Consider the following 23,309-nt stretch of genomic DNA (forward strand, 5'->3'; position numbering starts at 1 on the left):
CCCTTGGGAGCACAGAGATGCATAATCCTCTCAGAACTACTCATACGTGCATAAGATGAATAAGCTATCATCTTTCCAAATTTTCTTTTCAGTTTTCACACACACACACACACACACACACACACACACACACACACACAAACAAAACACAAGTATACAAGGGTGAGGAAGTTAGGGGAAGAAGAAGGCTATTGTAGCTGGGATGATAAGAAAGCCCTAGCTGGCCGGTAGATGATATAACTTACAGGTGTTTGTTGTGGTGTAACCATGTAACCTTGATTGTAATAATGTTTATAGCTTCCTAAAGTGATCATTAAATAAAATGATAGAGAAGAATGTTGTTAAGCTCTAAAAAACTATACAAATGTACCATGTTATCCACTCCATAAATATTTATTAAACATTCACTGTATACCAGAGTTTGTCCTAGGGAGAAGGATAAAAAGTCAAACAAGATATGTCTCTAGCAGTGAGGAAATAACAGCTCACCAAGGGAATACAGACTTGTGAGCCAGTTAAGTATGGTAAATTATCATAGGTTCAGATGGAGAATGTTCCAGATGTTACCATAGAGTTGGATTGCTGAGATGGACTGTGCACAGGGTTTTGGAGTCGAGAAACTAAAGCTACATTGTTGTAAAGATCATCCATGTTCAAGTTGAGGCAACATTAGGAGGGCATGGGGAGGAAGTTAGAATAAAAAAGTTTGACCCAATTACCACAGTCATTATTAAATAGGTGGAATGATGAGGAGAGGTCAGAAAGTGGCAGAACTAGGAACTGGACAGGTGTGGCATGGACCAATAACACGAGCCTCTAGAGGAAGAGGTTTGATATGATAGTTGAAAGGAATGGCCTGGAAGTAATGCTGTGGGGCCTGGTGAATGGTACTATCCCAGGCTTGTTGCTTGGGCTGTGAAAGCATGAACAGTCTTCTCTTAAGAGTCTGAGAAGTTGTATGTCCTGGAGGAAGGTGGAACAGGAGGAGGGAGAAGGAGCTGTGAGAAGGGTAAGGATGGGGGGGTTCCAATAACAGCAGTGTATGTCATTTATTGAGCACCTAGGATATGCCAGGTACTGTACTTGGCTGTTTTTATGCATTTATTCCTCACAGGACTCTACAAACTAATTACTATTATCAGCATTTTACTGATGAGGGCATAGGCGTAAGAGAGATTATATGCATCGGTTAGGGTCACACAGCAAGTCTACATTAGGATCACTGAACCCGGATCTACCTAAGTGTAAAGCTCTGCTTTTGCACTGTTCCACATGCCTTCAGAGAGAGCACCATGGGAAGGATTTGGAGGGAAGTCAGAGAGGATGGCAAGAACCCAAGGGAGGAAACAACTAAATGGGAATGGAAATGCAATAGAAGAGAATACTACTGAGCAGAGATGCTTGTATTTTTACTGGTGGATGAGAATGCCAGAGCTGTGAGGACTGGAGTTGCTAAGCCCTCTAGTGGAGTCTGAGACCTGGTGAGCTTAACAACTTTCTTGCTGCAGGTTCAGATGGAACACTGCCTTGAAGGTGTCTGGGTGTCTTCAGAAGAGAATTCTCCCAGGCAGTTAGTGAAGTGGGTGGGAGTGGGGTGCTTTCTGAAGAGGCTTAGTTTCCTGAGGTATCAGTAGTCAGTCTTTTAACACAGGTAATGGAGAGCAGAGAAGGAAATGTGGGCTGTTGCTGGCCTCTCACTTGCATGTAGGGTGGGAGCCAACTAGATTTTGAGGAACCTTGGCTTCTTTGTACTTGGGGACATCTGGAGCTGTGTGGTGCAAACTGGAATTTTCATTAGACTATGGTGAAATGCAAACACATGTATCAGCCTTTTCCAGGTGGCAGTTTACCAGTTACTGTCCAAGACAGCTTTATAACAGAGACTGGGGAAGGAAATATTTCTGCCATCCAGGCACAGATAATGTCCCACATTCCTTTACTAAGGGACACTTACTGCTACCATGGCCCATGCAGAGAGGTAGTGCATTGACTATGGGCACAGGCAAGGACTAGAGACTTTTCTGGAAGCAAGCTTTGATCCTTGGGGAGTGAAGTAGTCCAGCTCTGTAGCTAGGTAAGAGTGGCCTCAGGGCAGAGGCAACTGAGGGTGAGCAACTGAAGAAAAGTTACGACTCTCACAACTTTGCTTTCACTAAAGGCCATCCATTGGAATTGTTGATTGCCATGAAAGTAAATATGCCATTCAAAGTAACACATGTGCCATCTGATCCTGTCCAACACAGCAGTGATTGGAGCAATGAGAGCATAAATAAATGTCCTTGGAAAGGGGATAATATAGAAAAAGAAGGGGAAGTAGCCTTAAGAACCTTCACTTTGCATAAGATGCTTGTAGAAATTGGATCCTTACTGTAAATGTGATTTTTGCATCTCTGCAGGTAGGAATTCTGTCTTTCTTTTGCACCATGCCTGCACTTTATCTGCACCGCTCTTATGACGCATTTTGTATTGCACGCTGTTTAATAATTTTTATGTTTTTCCTACTTCTACTAAACTGATAATTCCTCAAGGGCAAGGATAGTGCCAATTCCATTCCATATCCCCCACAATGCTTTGCCTTCAGTAGCTATTCAGTGTTCTGGGTAGTCTAAGGATACTATGATTCCTCTGAATTTGTTATCTCTTTACTTAGCTACCAGAGACACCCCCTTGCAAAGCCAGCTTTTGGGATCCCTTTTTTTTCATCCCTTTTTTTGGGATCAGGGACTAAAGTATTTTCAAAGTGTTTTATAATGCTTTGAATGTGTAAGAGAAGTACTTTCTGTTTAGAGAATGTTGCTAAGCCCTCTCATCAAAAATAGGCCTTCCATCTACCTCCAAATTCTGCCAGGGCAGAACAGATTGGCAGGGGTAGTTCAGAGGAAAAAGCAATGTATTGCCTTCTGCTCATGGCTGTGTGGGTGCCATTGGAGGAGGAAAATGTATGGTAGTTGATGCTTGGGATGCTACACCCTATAAAAATGGAGCCAACCAACTAAACAGGGGTGCATAGATTTAGACTTTGTAAAATACCTTCCCCAACTTTTATATATTCCTCTGTACTCTGAGATCCTATGCCAGGAGTCTTTAAAAGGGAATTTGTGATAAGAAGTCTCACAACATAAGCAGAATGGCCCTTTAAGAGTGGCCCCCTCCGATGGTGAAGAAGGCAGCAGCTCAGTGGGAATGATTAGCAGTTGGCCAGAAAAACACATGTGGTACCCTGAGTCCTGAGCAGAACATCCCCATTCTGAAGGCTGCTGTCGCTCCTCTGGGGGCTGCTACACAGGTACTGGCATGAAGCAAAACCAGTGACATAGTAGCTGTTTTTTAATTTTGCAAAATCTACCTAAGCATGAGTCCCTCTCTGTGAGTCTTTAGGGGTGTGTTACTCAAATCTTGAGTTTGGTTTTCCTTGGAAAGTTGGAAGCACTGATTGGGCAGGTAACATTAATTATTGTGAGTGTGGAGCAGAGGAGGCTTGGACAGTGAAGGATGGGGAGGTGCATGTTGGCTGCTGGCATGAACTATGTTGGAAGCCCTAGAATGGTCACTTCCAGTGGCTAGTACAGACTGCCCCCCTGGGAAATATAAACAGGAAACATTTTGGTTTGACCTGACTGGCTTTGCAATAAGTGTGTTTGTTCAAATAAAGTGTTGCATTAAGATGAATCTGTTTCTTCTACCCTAAAGAAAAGAGTCTTTGTACCCTGAATGTTGGAGACATTATAAATGGAAGAGCTTATTTTTACATAAAGATCAACCCCTACAGAGCATGGACTGCCCTGCCAAGATTCCCTGTAGCTTCTTTAATCAGCTGCAGAAGTTTTCAATTAGGAGAATTGTCCATTTTCACCCTATTTGTTTGTAGATCCAGAGGCCAGGTCACCAAATTTGAGCTCCTAGTCATGCTCTGAGGAGAGGTGACTTCTCATTTCCCTGAGATGAAGACAACGGCTATCTATGTGTGTTTGGGTTGGAAAGAGCAGCCTATGGTGAACCTAAGTTGCAGGGTGGGGACTACATAGAAACTTGCTCAGGCAGAGCATCCAGATGGACTGGTTGGATGCCACTTCACTGCATGGCTCACTCTGACCTCTGCCCAAAGCAAGAAACAGAAGACCAAGATGACATAGCTGTGGTTACACAAAACCTATTAACTGCATTGGTTGTCTTTGTTTATTAAAGAACTTGGCTTCTTTTTTTTTTTTTTTTTTTTTGAAACAAGAAATTTGAACCACGTTTTGAGATACTCCAGAGAGATATAGCAATGTAGTTACCATTTTACAAACTTTTAAACAAAACTGTTAGCAGTTTACAACTTTGTTTAAAGAACAATGGTTTGGAGCACAGGCCTGCCTTAGCAAGACCCAGAGGACAGTGACCAAGACAGAGAAGAATCGAATGCAGAGCTGGCTGACCAAGGCCAGTTTTTGTAAAACCCAGGAATCCAAAGGTTAGGGTTGAGGTTCCCTTACCATTTTGCAGGAGTAGCAGTGAATTTGGCCTTGTTGTTTTGGTGATTTACACCAATGCCCTCAGCTTGTTAGCTCTCTTCAACTGGAAGAGAAATTCAGGAAAAGTGGGGATGAAAACAGTTACCTCTGTTATTTCTCCTTACCCCAGAGACTGGCCAGCCAAGTCACTGCCATTTTTAGCATATCTTGTTCATTGCCCAGGCATTGCCATCCATGTTTCTTCCCTTTCATATTTTATACCTTTATAGTCACTTCTCTCTGTAACAGCCAAAAACCTCAACTGTGCTTTCATTCTGATTTTTCTATTAAAATATCTGCCTTTAACTAACTTTCTTCTCCTGAAACAATTTACGTTTATAAGAAACTTCATTTACGAGTTGTTTTGTCTGCTATAGTTGGTTCTAGCTATTGTTCTTTCAGCCTTGTCTAGGCAGTGTTCACATGAACACCTCACAAGAAGTGTTTAAGTCTCACAGACATTCCTCTAAAAGCATACAAATATTTATGCCTCTGTCAGTTTTTCTAGCCTATTTACAAAGCTGATTTAGTAGATAATATATTTGCCTGCCAGTGATCAAAATTAAAATAGTGTATAATTGAAGCTGACCTATAATAATGATATTGGGGAAGCAACATTCAGTTTCCAAGTACACAAAATACATACGTATTAATAGGAATTTAGACTAGTAATGTCTTTTTTGGACATGTTTTCTAAAACTCCGCTTACACTCCAGGAAAACATTTCTTTTGGATCAATTGCAATGTCAATCAAACAACTTCATAGCTTACATGTAATACTGTGATTAAAATGTTAACTAAGTCTGGGACAAAGGGAATTCCAGGAAGACTCTAATCATTGAAGAGGGTAGTTAAAGGGCTGTAAGATTAACCATTTTTAACCTAAAACATAGCATTTCTCATGTACCCTTTAAGTAGTACTGACAAGGTATTTCCTGGAGATTAATGACAGTCTGAGTTAATGGGCTGAGGGAGGGTCATTAATCCTTACACAAAGGTAGTTTAGAAAGCAGAAATGAAAAACAACTGCTAGGTCAAGGTGATGCAATCCCAGGAGATGTTTCAGAAGATTAGTTCCCTTTTCAGAAGCCCATGGTTACTACTGTTCTCACCCTCCCTTCTCCACATAGCATACCTCAGACTCAGGTTTTCAACCTCCTGGGATGCAATTAAGCATTTGAAAATGCCTTGTAATCTCTCCTTCTGCCAAACAAAACCCTTTTTATCAATGAGCTTCCTCTTCTCACTCTTACCTAAAACCATCTTGGAAGTCATTCATTTTGCATAGCTTCTTGCCATCAAATGCATTTTATTGGTTTAGATAGAGTTGTGCTTGGGAATCTAGACTATAAAAAACCAAGGCAGTCAGAATATAGCTCCTATGGGTTTCATGAGATAAATATCTATGTGTGCCATACATATGATATGAGGAAAATATGAAATTATTGTCAAGGGAAGGCTGGGATTGATGGAACAGTCAGAGCTAGATACCACTTCAGCAAGTCAGAAGAGGTGGACTCATCTGAAGGGCACAGAAACAAGTTGGTATAATCAGGATACCATTAATAAGCAGAAGTCCAGGCTTCCAGACTGTGGCACACCCCCAGGGATGTACACTTGCAGATGATGATGTCAGACTTTGTGGGAGCTCAGTCCTCCTCCAGGCCAGCCTAAGCTGCACCCATTCTGCATGTGGGCTAATCTAGATCTGTTCCAACAATCCTCCCATCTGGCCAGATTAATTAATCTCGGGATTATGCAAGACAGCGTATGACCTCTGAAGCAAGGACTCTGGTAGAGATAGAGCAAAATGGTGGCAGAAGATCTAAAGCCATGTAGTGAAAGGATTGTACCAAGAAACCCCACTCTGCCTCTTTACCCAAAGAATAGTTGAGAGCTGGAGGATGATTCTTAGTTGAAAAAGGAGATCTGCCTTCATGCATGTGCATCATCTTCTATAATTATGTTTCCCTGGGAAGAGTTTTGGGATCCAAAAGCTTGCACCCTTGCCTGTGCCAGGGTATGTTGCTCACCTTGCCACTGGGAATGAAAGCTTCTTTTGGAATCCTTCAGATAAGTTAAACTCCATCCGATTCACTCAAGCGGTGTCTGACTGGTTGTTCTACTAATTTCATGCCAATACTGTGATTCCTGTAGTATATTTTCACATGTTTGGAAAATTTTAAATACCAGAGGTTATTTTACTACTTAAAAAGAATAAAAACTACTGAAAATTAATAAGGTAGGACAAATGTGCTAAAGGAAACTCTAAGAAAAATGTTTTCTGGTCACTAGGGCAAAGGGTAGAAATGCAGAAGTCCCATTAAAATGGTAACTGGCATTTTGCCACTAACGTATCTGATCTAACTCTAAAAGCATAAGATCCTTGTCGATTTTGTGCCAGAGCCAAAAGATATAAATTTGTAGCTACCAGTGTAAACTGAACTACTGTTTTAGTGCTTCAAGTACAGGTGAAAATCTTTATGTTCTTACATACTGTTTAAAAAAAAAAAAATCCTTGTTTATATACAGATTAGTTCCACTAGACCTAGCTGGACCTTTCGAGTCCTCTTTTCAACCAAAATTGCCTTGTACAAATGAACTATCCAGATGTGGAAGGGAACATAATAATAAAATTATGTGCCAAAATAACTAGATTATTTAGGTCATGATTGCAGTTTTATAACACCATCTGGGAAAATTACTAAGTGCATGTGAATTTGAGGTAAACTAAAGTTTTTCTCCCTTCAGTAGGCATTATGGCCTCTTGGCACTTTGTTGGTAGTGGAATTTCCAGTCACTTTGCTTACTTCAAGGGTGATGGATCCACAACTGTGTAATGGTTTGAACTGGAGCCTTCCTTCCACTTCCATTTGGCGGGTATAGCATCAGTACAGTCTTTCTGAAACTTGACCTAGCCACTTAACAATAGGATAGTAAAACTTGCTGTTTTCTGTGTATAAATGCTGTCTTTCCAAATTAGGAAAGAACAGATAAGTTCCTCGTTTTAAAAGGAGTAATTCAGTACTCTACTGTTAACATTCTCCCAAGGTAGTATTACATTAATAACTACTGCTACACATGAAGAATCATTTCCCATTCTGGAATAATTTGCACACATTTAGGAATTCCATTGTCTCCTTAGAATCCTCTGGGCTATAGGCCCATGAATTATCACATTTTGAGTATGTAACTTCCATACATGATTTAAATTTTATGGGAGGAAAGAGCAAGAGAATTGAAAGAAAAAAAATAGCTACTTGCTTATGGCTAGAGAATCTCAGGGAAGGGAAAAGGATATTTCTACTTCTTTAACATAGATCAAGGAAATTTATTATTTGCCTTTAATAATAATCAGCTTTCTGGGTTTTTTTAATGCCAAAACCACAAAATTTGGTATTTTACATTCATACCTGTGTGTAGTGTCTAGAGCGGTGATTCTTAGGGTCCTAAAGAAAACACATCATTCAATACCAATTCCCTGGGTTTCTAGGTGTTTCTAGCCCAAGACTTCTTAATTTACTCCAAGAGATCCAAAGTTTCATGTCTGTATGTTTTCTGAGTCTTGTAGCATTTATCAGTTTCTCAGAAGGACCTGGCACACCACATTTTCAAGCCTGAATTTTGTTAAACCTAATCTGTAACACCATGGTGTGAGTTTTCTATGTTAATTATAATGATGATGATAGCTCCTGATTATTGAACACTTACTGTGTGCCACTAACTGTACTTAATACTTTAAATTTATAATTTAGTGCTCCCAACAAGGCAAGTACAGTTATTATCTCCATTTTATGATTGAGGAAACCTAAGGCTTTTGAGAGGTTAAGTTATTTGTTGAAGATTGCACAAAACTGGAATTAAGACCTATGATGGCATCTGGGAAAGTCCACACTCGTAGGCATTATGCATTATGATAAGAAACACATCTGTTTATTGGTTTAGTTCTAAATGGTGTTTTGTTTAGGAATAATATATTCAGTTCAGACAGCCCCTTACTCTGTTCTAGTGATTGGGCATTCCTTCTTATCTAGATACTACTATAATTCTGAGATTGGGGCACCCAGGTGGCTCAGTCAGTTAGGCATCCGACTTTGGCTCAGGTCATGATCTCATGGTTCGTGGGTTCAAGGCCCTTGTTGGGCTCTGTGCTGAGAGCTCAGAGTCTGGAGCCTGCTTCGGATTCTGTGTCTCCCTCTCTCTCTCTCTCTCTCTCTCTCTCTGGCCCTCCTCTGCTTGCACTCTCAATCTTTCTCTCAAAAATAAACATTATAATTCTGAGCTCAACATTAGATTGTGGGACCCAGGAAAGTGTTTGGCATTTGTTTTGACATAAATAAGTAAACAAACACATGAGTATCCTTACCAAACATGGCCTGGGTCGTCTTTGGTTTTTGTGATTCCCCTCCATACTGGATATAGTTGGTAGTAGTATACTACTACTACTATACTGTATGCTATACTGTTATACTACTATACTACTACTACTATATATAGTATAGTATACTACCCAATAGTATAGTATACTATTATAGTAGTATGCTACTATATGTAGTACTACTATATACTACTACTATATCTGTCAAAAGCTACTGTCAAAAGTAGTAGTACTACTATAGTAGTACTATATATAGTAGTATACTACTACTACTACACTCCTACAGCAGTAGAGTTGCTTTTGACAGATACAGGGCATGCAGTAATGTCTACTGACTCCTAAAGTCAGCTGATATTCCCTTGTAATTGCATATTTGTTGGAAGCCAACAGTCCTTTGGCCAGTTTCTCAACACAACACTTGGAAGGCAGCTACTTGAAATTTTTTGCATAGTTTTTTGCCCCATGGCTTTTTTCATTAGACGATACAATTTTAACAGTCAGTGTACAAGAGTAGTTAGAGAGTTGAACTTCTATAGATTGATCATTGTTTACCAATCTCTTGAAAACAAGCATATGTCTTCTGCCTCTGACTAGTTCAGAGACTTTGGAAAAGCTTCCTCAGACATTGATGTGTTTTATCTATAAAATGAGGGGGTTCAATTCTATCAGTTGTTTTTCAGGGTTTCCTTTTCCTTTATTTTAGTACCCTGTAATTAATTAATTAATCCATTCTTTCTTTCTTTCTTTCTTTCTTTCTTTCTTTCTTTCTTTCTTTCTTTCTTTCTTTCTCTTCCTCCCCACTGGAAACCTACAAGAACTCCAGTACATCAATCTCAAAGTAGAGCATGCTGGTTGAAGTTTAGAGTAGAAGGCTTGAATGTAGAGCCTCACAGATGGTGATCCCTAACATCTTTTTTTTCCCCCATTTATTTTATTAAAGTATGATTTACACGCAGTAAAATTCACTTTATAGTATACAATCCTGCACATTTCAACAACTCATCCAATCATGTAACCACAGTTACAGTCAAGATATTGAGCAGTACCATCACCCTAAACATTTTCTCTCACCCCTTTCTAAGACTCAGCCTCTCCCCTGAGGACCAGCTGCTGGCAACCACTGATCTGTTTTATGTCTCTTTAGTTTTTCATTTTCAACACTGTCATGTAAATGGACTCATTCACTATTTACCTTTCTGAGTCTGAGTTCTTTTACATAGCATAACACATCTGAAGTTCATCCATATTGTTGTATGTATCATTAATGTTGCTGAGTAGTAATTCATTGTATGAATTTATTATATAATGGATAATGTATAATTATTCATACACTAGTTGAAGGATATTTGGATTTATCCCAGTTTGGGGCAATTATAAATGAAGCCACTGTTAATATTGTTGTTTAACTTTTTTTTTTTAAGTTTACTTATTTATTTTGAGAGAGACAGAGTGAGTGGGGGAAGGGCAGAGAGAGAGGGGAAGAGAGGATCCCAAACAGGCACCACTTTGTAAGTGACAGAACCCGACTCGGGGCTTGAACTCACAAAATGTGAGATCATGACCTGAACCAAAACCAAGAGCTGTACACTTAACCAACTGAGCCACCTAGGCACCTGCTTAACACATTTTAAGGTTAACAATGTGTCAATTAGCTGTTAAGTCATTTTAGAAAGCATCAGTTCAAGAATCATTGAGGGAAGACATAGACACCATAATCTCCATGTGCAAATATGTGTCATTATGATCCCATCCCCCCAAATCCAAGATAGAGTCCTTAGTAACTTCTTTACCCCTGCCCACCCTTCAAAATGTTGGTAACTGTCTTAGCTGTAGCTAAGCTGCCTTAGCCATAGATTGAGTAGCTTATAAATAGCAGAAATTTATTGCTCAAAGTTATGAAGGTTAGACGTGTGAGATCAGGGTGGTCAGGTAAGGGCCCTCTTCCAGGTTACAGATGTCTTGTTTTCTCACAAGGTGGAAGGAGCTAACGAGTTCTCTAGGGTCTCTTTTATAAGGACATTCATGAGGGCTCATGACTTAAACACCTCCCAAAGTTTCTGTCTACTAATTCCACCACCTTTGGGTGTTAGGATTTCAACATATGGATTTGGTGGGGACACATTCAGACTACAGCAGTAGCCATTTTTACTCTTCTTGTTTGGAGAGGAAATAGGAGGATATGTCATCCAAAGTGGAGTTAGTGCCAAGATAAATAAAGTCACGAATAGACCTCTGATAGTTTGGGGAACTTGAAGACTGGAGCTAAAACATCTCATAGCCCACATTCCCTAACAATGGAATATCTCTATAATCTTGGAGTCTTGGTTTTGGTTGTTTTCAGTGGGAAGCCAGGCAGACCCACTGGGAAACTTGAACTCCTCGAGCTTCAAGATGATGCTTTGTTATTGTGCTTCAAATATTCTCTTGTGTTAGGAAGGATGAAAGTTTATAAATAGATCATTCTTGTGACCAAACCCCTATCTCACTGCCCCACCCTTTCCCTAAACAAGAAGCCTTCCATGTGTACAGTGTGCCAGACTGAGGATTATGGCAGTTGGTTTCTTATACCCCATTCCTCTACACCAGTAAACATCTATAGTTTGGTCATTCCAGGTGTGTGTTCTCCATTTACAGTGACCCACCACCAGGTTTTCCCAGCACAGTCCTGGTTTTAGCACTGACAGTCCTGCATTCTTGGAAGCCCCCCACCGATTCCCAAGTGTACCTGGAAAATTGGTTATCCTACCTCCCTTATATTCCCAGAGTTGGATCCAACAGCAGAGTCTAACACCTCTGCTTGTTGAATCTCCTAAACCATACCAATGTATTTTTTAATGTTTATTTATTTATTTTGAGCGAGAGTGTCCATGTGTGAGCAGGGAGGGGCAGAGGGAGTGGGAGACAGAGAACCTCAAGCAGGCTCCACACTGTCAGGGCAGAGCCCAACTCAGGGCTCAGTCTCAGGAACTGTGAGAATAGGACCTGAGCCAAAATCAAGAGCCAGATGCTTAACTAACTGAACCACCCATGCACCCCCAAGTGTATTTTTTAAACTAAGAATACAGTTCTGGTTCAGATGCATGAATGTATGGTGGACTATTAGGAATAAAGTTTCAACAGACCAGGGAAGATCTATATAACTTGTAGAGGAATTTGCAGATACTTAGCTTAAAACATTTTTAAAAGAAAGGATTTTTGTTTTGTGTTGCTTTTACTTTTGTTTTAATTCTATGAACCTCCAGGAAATAGAATGAGTCTTAGGGGATACCTTTCTCTAATTGTCAGAGTTCAAGTGGTAAATCACAGTGTGATATTGTCTGACAATCCTACATGTCCCTAATACACAATAGTATCCTTGTCAGCAATATTCCAAGCAAACTGAGTAGAATATAGAGCTCCATTAATGGGCCTTAGCAGAAATAGTTATATATTGTTCTAACTCTAGCCAAATGGTTTTATTTATTCTTTCATATTTTAACCAAAATGTGCCAAACAAGAATTATGATGAAAAATCTCAGTGAATTTTTTTTTAATTCAAGTACTAAGCACTTATAATTTATTTGAGAAACCAGTCTCCTTCTCAATCACAGGCTTTTGTCCTCCAAAAAAAGCCATTTTTGAATTAGCTGGGGGAAAATACAATAATAAGATTTTAAATTCTGAACTACAAACTGCACCTGCTTAGGATCTAAAACTGAAATGGAAAACTCAAGGCTTAACCCCACATGCTCCCTGATCAAATGCAAACAGTTCTTAAAATAGCTTCGTGTGAAGATGTTCAGAGCAGCTGAAAACCAAGATGTTGGTGTCCCTACTTACAACCTGGCAGCTTAATACCATGGCTCAGAGGCAGCTGCCCTGTCTTTCTGTTTCAGGCCCAGGAGCAACAGCTCTAAGGAGAAGCACAGAATCAGCCTCTGCTTTATCCACACTGCTATCATCCCCTGAATTCTACTTTCCTAGTCAAGGGGTTGTCCCTAGATCCGTCACGAAGACCAGTGACATTCATTCCAAGCCACTAACATGACAGGAAAATAGTTAAAAGTTTCCAAAAACCTTAAATAGGTATATAATAAATTTGAGGAAAATTTTAAGAAAGAAAAGAAGTCTTGCGTATTTAATCAATCATAGGTGGTAACAGTAATAGTTACATGTGGTATATTATACACTGCTACCTTCAGTAGCTTAGTTATCAGCAGATCAGTGAGCTTTCTCAAAATTCATCAGAAAGATATTCTTCATTGACTTAAGACTGTTCTTTTCAGCTCCACTTATCTTGCTATAACTCTCAGTTAACCATGTTTACTGTATTTCCACATAGAGAATATTTTTTCCTGTGCTGTTCTCTCTTCCTCATGATGAACTGCTTCTCTCAAGGGCCCACTTATGCTTCTACCAAAAGCAGGATCTGGATTGGCGGATAATTGGTATGATCTGATGACACAGTGTTTTATGTTGCCAGGCTGGTGGTGGCATTAACCAGCAGTTTAAAATTCCATTTGCATTCACATGTAGGTGAATATACTGATATACTATACTGTTCCTGTACTAAAAAGAAGAAAGCAGTGGCTTATAGTTCTTTTAGCAACTAAACTGATTTTTCAAGAGCCAGAGGAGAGAACTGTGGGGTGAGTACCTAGAAGGGAGATGAAGGCAGGAAGAGGATAGGGTTGGGGAAGGCCTGAAGCTCTCCTCTGTCAGCATAGGCCAGTTGGCCGCTATCACCTTTAAACAGTATTGGTTGCAGCTATGACTTCTCATGTTGAAAACTCAGACTTTTTCTTTTATTATTTTATTTATTTTTTTAAATGTTTACTTATTGAGAGAGAAAGAAAGTGTGCAAGTGGAGGAGGAGCAGAGAGAGAGAGAATCCCGACACAGGGCTCAAACTCAACGAATGGTGAGATCGTGACCTGAGCTGAGATCAAGAGCCATATGCTCAACCAACTGAGCCACTCAGGCTCCCCAGAAAACTCAGACTTTTTCTATTCTTTCATTTGAGAAATTACTTAATGAGACTGTGCATTAGAGAGAAAATTAGCTGAGCTAGTCCCTTAGATGTCTAAAACCTGGTTTTTCCATCTGCTGAATAGGGGATAATACCTGCCTTTTCTATCGCACAGGGCCACTATAGGATCAAGTGAGTGACTGATACTTGAATTATGTTAACAATGTAAAACACCTGGAGGGCTAAAATGACGTTGTTATGATTAAGGCTATCATAAAAAGTCTCCTCAGGGTGAGAAAAATGGTACTGCTGTTCTTTCATATGTAGCTTCCAATGATGTACTGTCTTTGTCAGAGTAGACAGAAATATCTTGATCTTCTGTCAGATTTGAACCCCAGATAGCTATGAGGCTATAATGCAGATTTTGTTCTGATGTCTTCCTTAGAGACTTCCTGTCTGACCCAATTCTGAAGGAGCAAACACTATCAATATGTGAGCCTTTTATGTTTAACATCTGTAGCTTCAACAGAAATGTCAACATCCTTCAAAGAAGGCTCAAGTATTTCTACTAAAATGTATATATGAACCTGGTTATTTGATTGATGCTGAGTTGGTCTCTGGAATTGCCTCCATACCTTGCAGACACTAAATAACCCTTTTTAAAGTAGGGAAAAAGTTTTCTGGTCCTTAACTTTTAATCAGAAATGAAGGATAAAATACTTACCATGGTAAAAAAGCATGCATTGTATGCAGGTTCAGATCACTAGTAATCAGCCCCTCTGTGAAGATCCCTATACTCAGCACTTATAAAAGCCGTATTTGCCTTATTCACTGCTGTATCCCCAGTAACCCAGCCCATAGTAGGCACGTAGTAAGACCTGTGAGGGACTCTAAAAATTTGCTGTAAGTGCCTATAAGGCACTCTAAAATATTTGCTGAATGAACAAATGAGCAAATTAAGCCCTTTACTATGAAAATGTTTCCCCTAATTATAATGAAACAAATAGTGTTCTGTGCTCATCATGAATGGTTATTTAATGCTGATGGTCACTAGTTCTGTTCTAAGGAAAATAAAAGGAACTAACGTTTCTTTAAATGTTTTTTAATATAACATATTGGAGAGGTGAGGCATGTATTTCAGTGATAATGAAAATTTTGCTTTAGGTTAAGACAATAATATGGACTCTGTTCTGAAGAAAAGCACACAAGGCCCTTTACTGTTGTTTTTTTCTCATCTTTCCCAATTCTTGGCAAGTTGCAGTATCAGTTTCCTACAATAGTGCTCTATCAAATGCACCATCAGTTTGAAAACACAGTGAAGTATTTCCATCTCCAGTGACAATGCCACCTAACTAAGACCAATTCTTCGCTAACAAATTCTTTGATTCAATAACAGTTTAAGCAAAAAAGATAATGACACATGAACAGAAGCTAGACAATTAAAAAAGTGTGTAACTTTGCTAATAAGAGTAGTTGTCTTTGCCCCAGAACTTTTATAGCATAATTTTGTGTTGGTTATCATAAGAACCCAAACCCTACATTCTTTTGGGAAATCATTTGGAAAATTCTCATCAGAGTGACATGTCTTAATTGCCTTACATATTTGTTTTAAAGAAGTGGGAATAGCCCATGAAAATTATTGCTGTCTTTAGAAATATTCAATAGCAAAGAGCTCTTAAAGTGTTTATCCTTATTTTTAACTAAGCCTAATGGGAATTTCATAATAATGTTAACTGATAATTGTAGAGATATATTTACTTGGAATATTTGTTTTTAAGGGACAGAAGATTGATATATTGGTGTCATCATAGGGAAAGCATTTTTAATTATAGCTGGAGGAACACTGGCATAAATTGAAAGAATTCTCTCCAGTAGCATGCCACTCTGTGTCCTACTTTATAAAATCCTAATACACAGATGGAATATGGTTGTGTTGTCAAACAATATTTGTATTATACTTCTTATAATCTTCCCAAGAGTTGCATAGATACTGAAAAGACATGTGATCATCAGTTGTCATTAAGAGAAAAGGAATAATTGACTATATTATAATCATTTTAGATGAATATGTATCTATGCTGAATGGAGCTCCTATATTCAAAACTATGTAGTCACCCTAAATATTGAATAAATAATATTCCCATAGAGCAAGTACAGTGAGCAGAACTTTCTCTGGCATCATTTGGCAGCAATCTAGCATCATTTCCCATTGACAGTGAGATGTGTCCATAGATATCCAGTCATATTCTTTGAATTGATAGGTATTTCCCCCAAATCTTCTAAAAACCTTACCTCAAAAATATCCTTCTATTCTCTTACAGTCATCCAAAAAATGTGAACGAAGGCAAAGAAAAAAATGCAATCTAGTTGCCATGTTAGGTTGATGGTTTCTTCTGTTTTTCCATGAAGAGAATTCCTTCTCTCCAATCCAGTGTATTTCTCCATTTTCATAACATTGTGATGATTTTGAAGTTATATATTGATCATTCACAGCAGCTTACAAGAACAAGCTGTTACAAGGAAAGTCATTTTCCCAAACCTATTTTTTTTTTTAATTTTTGACCATTTGTCTTACTCTTAGAGGATAGCAATTTAAAATTTCATTTTGGTTTTCTCTCATCCCTACCAATTTAGCAAAACGTATCTACTGTCAAGACAGTTTCTCTATTTTGCAAGTGGCTCTTACACACATTAGCCTAAAAGTTGCTCATCTGTTATAAGCTCTTGATCATACCTGAGATTTACTACATCCCCTTGTTTAATATCCATAAGATCCTGCTCCTGGATGTTGGATAATACAGAAACATCACCCTAAAGCTTCTTCTGAGCAGTGACAGAGACACTTACCTTAATGTGCATGTACCTTGGCTTGATTATGCCCAGCAGTTCTCTCTTCTCATCCCCACCAAAATCCAATAGTGGAATCCAGGGACCAACAACGTTTTCTTCTCTTCTTCTTGGATACTCTTTCAGTTTTTGTTTTGTGGGCTTCAAAGCCACGGAGAGTTTGCAACCAGAGGCCACTGACAGTTCTGCAAAGGATAGGCAGTGGGGAGCCCAATACTGACTGGGCCCAAACACTGAATATAACCCTCTTTCCTCTCTGGAAAGCGTCCTTCATACTCTGAAGACAGGCAACTTTGCCGAATCCTTCACCCCACGGCTTGCCAGTCTCCACAGAAGAAAGGGTCTAACTGAAGTGGGCTGCAGGATGAGGCGACCCAAAAACCGAGAGCCATCTGCCCAGAACAGACAAGTAGAGGCAGGTAGAGGCTCTGTGAGTGTGTCTGTGTGTATGTGTGTGCGTTTGCATGCCTGTGCCCGGCAGCTGCTCTCGAGATTAGAAGACACCACTCTTTGGCAGGCAGCTCTGAAACACCCTCTTGGGTAATTCCAAATTCACATGCACATCTTGGCTGAGAGAAGAATCCTCCCAGGACAACCTGAGTCCCTTTCTCTGCCTTGTCACTGCCCCAAATACAGTGTGAACCACAGACAATCAACGGTGCCAGCATCTTAGAAATAAATGTCCAAATGGACATTAAATTGCACCTCATTCTGTACCCTGCAACCATGAACTGATGCAAGCCTTGTTTGGGGATTTAAGTAACAAGGGCATGACCTCTTCTTTGACAGTTGTAACCCAAGGCTCTGTAGAGTTTCGCTATTATTAACGCAATGTTGAACTTTAACTTGAATGCCTGCCTGTTCCATTCAGTGTCATATGAGATGAGATGTGAGTACAAAGTGCTGAGGAAGCTCCAGAGCAACATCTTAGTGTAGGATGGTATTTATTATTATTAATCAAGTTCTTTATTTTATATTCGGTTGTTAAGAGAAATCTCATACCTTAGATTGCTAAAATTTGCAGAATCTAATTTTCTGTAAGTGGTATCGCTTGTTTCTGTTGAAGGAGGAGGGGCAGGAAGAAGGAGCTTGTTCATTTGTTTAGCAAGTATGTATTGCGTCACCCATTAGGTATCAGGTCCTCTACCAGATAAGCCCACCACCGGCCAGATACTCAATCTGCACATCATTAAATCGTCACAACATCCCTCCAAGTCCTGTATTGGTGATCAAATGAAAAGACCAAAGCTGAAAATAATTAAGTAACTTCCCCAGGCTCTCAGAATTGGATTTGAGTCACTCCATAACCCATGCTCTTTATCTTTAAGATACAAGTAACTTCAAACTTACAGAAAAGATAATAGAATAATAAGGAGTTCACGTATACTTTCACCCAGGTTTTCCCAGCTTTTAACATTTTACCACATTTGCTGTCTTCCTCTTCCCCTTCCTTGGCCCTCCCCCTCCTCCTCTCCCTTCCATGTGCTTATGTGTGTATATTGTTTCTGAATCAATTCATACACTTTAGTGTGATTATCCTAAAAGACAAGTGCTCTTTTCTTCTTTTCTTTTATTGAGATATAATTGACATGTAACATTATATTAGTTTTGGGTGTGCAGCATGATTTGAGGACACTGTTATACATAACCACATTATAACAGTCAAATTCAGTAAACTAACACTAAAATGATATTACTTTCTAATCCATAGTTCCCTTCAACGTACAGTATTACTTTCTAATCTGTAGTTCCCTTCATCTTTTCACCAAATGTCTCATTAATATCCTTTAAAAGGGAAAAAATTCTTTTTTTCTTTTGGATAGGATTATATATCGCATTTAGTTGTCATGTTTCTCCTTCAGGCTTGAGCAGTTCTTTGATCTTTCCTTTTATGTTTTGCCATGTGACATTTTGAAGAGTAAGTTTTGTAAAATGTTCCTCAATCTAGGAGTGTGTGATGTTTTCTCATTACAAGACTGAATGTGTGCATTTTGGGGCAGGTATATCACAGGAGCAATGCTCTATTCTTCTCATAATCAAATCAGGGGATACATAAGCAGAGTTTGTCCATACCAGGACCTGCACCACTTGGTGAAGGTGGTGTCTGCCAGATATCTCCACTGTGAAGTTACACTTTTCCAGTTTGTAAAAAATAAATATTTTGTGGGAAGATACTTTGAGAATATGTAAGTATATTGCTCCTAACTAAACTTCCTTAAAGTAGAAAGTTTAGTTAGGAGCAATATACTTATATATTCTCAAAGTACCCCCTACCTATTTTTGTGTTCATTTATATCAATATGCACTTACAGATTTCTATTTTATTCAGTGGGTTATAATCCATTAATATCATTATCTCGATACCAAGATGATCTCAATTTGGCCAGTGGAAGACCCTTCAAGCTGGCTCTTGTGTTCTTTTGACAAGTCCGCATCATTTTTTGAGTACTTCCTCACTTTTAGGCACAAAAAAATGTAGCGTATGCATCTTATATTTATTCTACCCAGCCCTGGAACTCACCATATCTTCAAGGAGATCTGGGTCCATAATGGAAAATGGTATATAGAAACCGAGATCTGGGCATTGGGTGCACTCAATGGACTAGGTATGTTCATGGTTTCTCGGTTCTCCCTCTTCCCCCCTCTCTCTCTGTCTCTCACTTTGTATTAAATACTAGATCACAGTGATAGCTCCAGTCCCATTCCAACATAGGGGTTATTCTAGCTTTTACTGTTCCCATGTTTATAACTCCCTTACCCAACAGTGGGGATAGCCTGGTTCCTATTATCCTCAAACCATTTACTTAGTTGCTCCTTGCCCCTGTGTGTAAACAATCTACTTCCTCAGCCATTCCAATCTTGTTGACTTCGTCAACCCTAATCTCTCATGGAAATGGAAGGGAAAAAGTGTTTTTTAATAAAAAAGAAAGGGAAAAGGAAGAATGTAAGAATCCCATACTCTTTCTATGCCTTGTAGCATCTATTTTCATGGCAGATCATCATGTTCTCTTGTGTGCAGCTGTCATGGAAACAAGTATATAATGGCTAAGGGAAGAGTTCAATTATTAATTCATTTAGCTGTTTTTGTGTTCACTATGTGTCAGGCACATTGTTAAAGACAGATACAGTCCTTGTGCTTGTGAATGTATTTTTACTGGGACGTCTGGGTGGCTTGGTCGGTTAAGTGTCCGACTTTGGCTCAAATCATGATCTCTCGATTCACGAGTTCAAGCCCCGCATCAGGCTTTGTGCTGACAGCTGGGAGCCTGGAGCCTGCTTCAGATTCTGTGTCTCCCCCTCTCTCTCTCTGCCCCTCCTCAGCTTGCACTCTGTCTCTCTCTCTCAAAAATAAGTAAACATTTAAAAAATGATTTTTACCATTTCTTTTTACTTTTTAAATGTGACTACTAGAAAATGTAACATTACATACATGGTTTGTATTATATCTCTATTAGACATCATTGCTATAGTATCATATTATGAATACAGAAAAAATAATTACTTATCACACTTTCCTTTTTCATGTGTCATATTTAGGAGATTCTGACATACCAGAATGGGCCTAAATTAGACTTTTTGCCTTCTGTTCCATCAGCTTTGAAAGAGTTAAAGAAGGACACTTCTCACTTAAAATCTATATTGGCAGCATAGATCTTTGAAATATAAGTAACTTTATGAAATAATAGCTATTTGTTGTTGTAATAATTCTTAATATTCCATTTGCATACTATCCATTGGGCATCTATTCCAGCACAAACACAATTGTCTCTGCTTGTTCATATCCTGAAATATAATTTCTGTAAGTTCCATCTCTGTTGACATTTCCTTGGGTCCATGGAATTGATACTAGTCTGTCAATTAAATTTCAAAAATTGATCCCCAAAGACGGACACTCTGTCCCCTTCCTGTGGCTTTCCTGTCACAGTGTCCACTGAAAATGGGTATCTACATAGAGAGGAAACAGAGGAGAGTTTTCAGCTGACTCAGTCCAAACAGATAAGTAAAGAAATTATGAGTACATGTGTACATAAGCAGAACGGATCCTCTAAAGGTGTCATATTCCCACTCTTCTCAGGTGACCTACCAGCTAAATATAGAAGAGAAACAGCAGGAAAAAATTACTTGTAATCTTTCAGTGGTCATTTTTTTTTTCATGGACTCTGAGCTTCGGTTTACTCCTCTGTGAAGGTTTGGCATTGACAAAGATGAGATCTTCATACTGTTGTGGCACTAACATTCTGTGAGTCTGTGAACTGATGACTTAAAAATGATCCAGCAAACCCCAACCCTATACTTTTTGCTAGACTCTTCCTAACAGTTAGTACTACTGATGTCTTCAAGGTGTTGAGAGAGATGTAAAGTACTGGTTCTCAAAAATATGGTGAGGTTTAAACTAATTTGCTCATTCATTTTTTCTGTTTGTTTCTATGAATTGTAAAAGAAATGTGGGGTTCTCCGTAGCAGAGATGGCTCACAGGATATCAGAGGCAGTATTCCCTGGGCATGCTTCACTTTTTCTTGACTCAGATAACAGATCCCATCCTTCCCACTGTTCTAAGTCCCAGTGGATTATATTCTTCCATGGTGCTCCCAAGGGCATACCTGCACCTTACTCTCAACCCACGTTATTATAATTGCCAACGTATTTGTCTCTCCCATTCTAGGCTGGGTGTTCCTGGAATACAGACTGCCCCCTTCAGCATTGTAGCCCCCACCCCTAGGATGCAGTCAATACACAATAAATATGTATTGGATGGAGGAAACATCACCACCCACCTTGGCCAAGTGGACAAGGGAGAGAAGCAGCTCTAGAATAAAGCAACTTTAGAACAGCATCTCAGTGAGCTGAATGGTAAAGAAATCAGAAAAGCACACATATTAAAACCATCAGTGATTTTCAATTCCAGGATTTGAAACCTTTTTCCTAATAGACATTTTACCAGCAGCAAAATTGCTGGATGTAAATTTCAACACATTATCCTTGCCTTCATGTTCCCTAAGGATTGAATTAATGATTTACATGTAAAAATCACAGGTCTGGATAATCAAAAAGTAGTAAAGTATCTTCAAGTAAACAAGTCTGATTAGGAAAACCTAGTATAATGAAAGGTACTCCTCGCTTCCTTTGAAATCGACCTGTGGACAGTGTTTTGGAATTATACGTGTTTCAGGGTTTCACATTTTTGTAAAGTGGAAATGATACTAATAGGTTAACTTTCAAAAAAGAAAGACAAGGAAAACATGTTCTTGAGTTCTGAATTTTGTTGTTGCAAAGAGTTGTTTGTACTCTTCAGTTTCCAGGGGCTCTTTCTTCGTATACGTTACAAATGCCAAATACCAGGTAGCAGCTGTTTTAGCTCTAAGACATTCCTCAAGTGTCCTGTTTTCATGTCATTATATAATGCTTTTCTCTTCGCACGGCTCTCATCACTCAATGGCCTTGTTGAGGTATAGCACTGCATAGCTCTCTTCACTTTTGCATCCATATTACTTTTCCAAATGGGTACTGGTTCTCTGAAAACTAGAGGAAAAGGAGAGAAGAAACAATTCCAGCGACATCTCAAATTGGAACAATGTTTTCCCCTTGGCTAGAAAGATCCTTTGTGAATAGAAAAACACATGAGTTAGAAGTTTTTCTCCCTTCTCAGCCCTTCTTTTCTTTAAAAATGTCATTTCATCCTAGTCTTGTTTTCCTTACTAACTGCACATCTTATAGACATATTGTATCAGCAGACAACTTGTTTAATTTTTCAGCTCAAATTTTGCCTTCATTACTGTGTCTCTGATAGCCCAAAGGACAGGCGTACATGTCCATAAGCACAATTTCCAGTTCACTTCAAGAGGTATTTCCTGAGTGCCGTAACATGCTGTGCACTGTGCCAGGCCTTGGTACCATAAAGATAACACCGTTGCCCTGTCCCTGCCCTTCAGATACTCACAGTCTAGTAGGAGAGGCACATGTCAAAATCCTAATTTTAGTGGGCTAAGCATTATAACAGAGGGCTAAAGATAATGCTGTCTGAGTCTTCCTAAACTGGAGGTCAGGGAGGGTGCACAGGGTGAAGGCAGGTGGTGGGGCTATTTGAACTGGACACGTTGGCAGGGGAGTAGCTGGTTTCTCCCAGGGCAAGGGTAAGAAGGAGGGCATTCTAGGGAGAGGACATGATGTGAGCACAGGCGCAGTAGCAGGAAAGCACATGAGGGGCTCAGCAGTGATGAGTCGCTCCCATGCCTGGAGGACAGGGTTGTGGTGTCCAGTTTCATACTGTGTGAAGTGGAATCTTTATTTGGTCCAGAATCCTAAGGGCCTTTGATGCTAGATGTTAAAACTACTCTGTAGACAGTGAGGAGCCACCAGTGGCATTTTAGCAGAAAATTATAGACAGGGAAGTACAGTGGGAAATCCACAGGATTTGGAACCAGAAGTCTTTTTCTGGGACTCTGGACTGTTTCACCTGAAAAGGAACTTAGAGCTCATCTAATTTTAGCTGCTTGTTTTACTCATGAAAATTGTGTGACCCAGCTTGAAATTTCACACCACTTGGTGCCCTCTACTTGACAGAAAGCTTAAGAGAAACTTCTACGCTAGCAGCTTCCCCAGAGTAATCCCTGGGTTTAAACAAGGTTATCCCTGTGCCCTGAA

At 39.4% G+C, this 23,309-nt stretch overlaps 2 protein-coding genes across 4 annotated transcripts in view; one reads left to right on the forward strand and one right to left on the reverse strand.

The window, feature by feature from the left end:
• FILIP1L (filamin A interacting protein 1 like) overlaps positions 1 to 17,118 on the reverse strand; it is a 301,368-nt gene extending 284,250 nt beyond the window's left edge. The window contains exon 1 of the mRNA XM_019448154.2: positions 16,667 to 17,118. The gene's annotated coding sequence lies outside the window, so the exon portion shown is untranslated. The remainder of the gene's footprint in view (positions 1 to 16,666) is intronic.
• The window catches only part of CMSS1 (cms1 ribosomal small subunit homolog), a 379,579-nt gene that overhangs the window by 290,171 nt on the left and 66,099 nt on the right, over positions 1 to 23,309 (forward strand). The window lies entirely within an intron of this gene.

This window comes from Panthera pardus, unplaced genomic scaffold (genome assembly GCF_024362965.1).
Source record: "Panthera pardus isolate Hobbes unplaced genomic scaffold, ASM2436296v1 HiC_scaffold_16, whole genome shotgun sequence".
In the NCBI taxonomy this organism is placed as follows: Eukaryota; Metazoa; Chordata; class Mammalia; order Carnivora; family Felidae; genus Panthera; species Panthera pardus.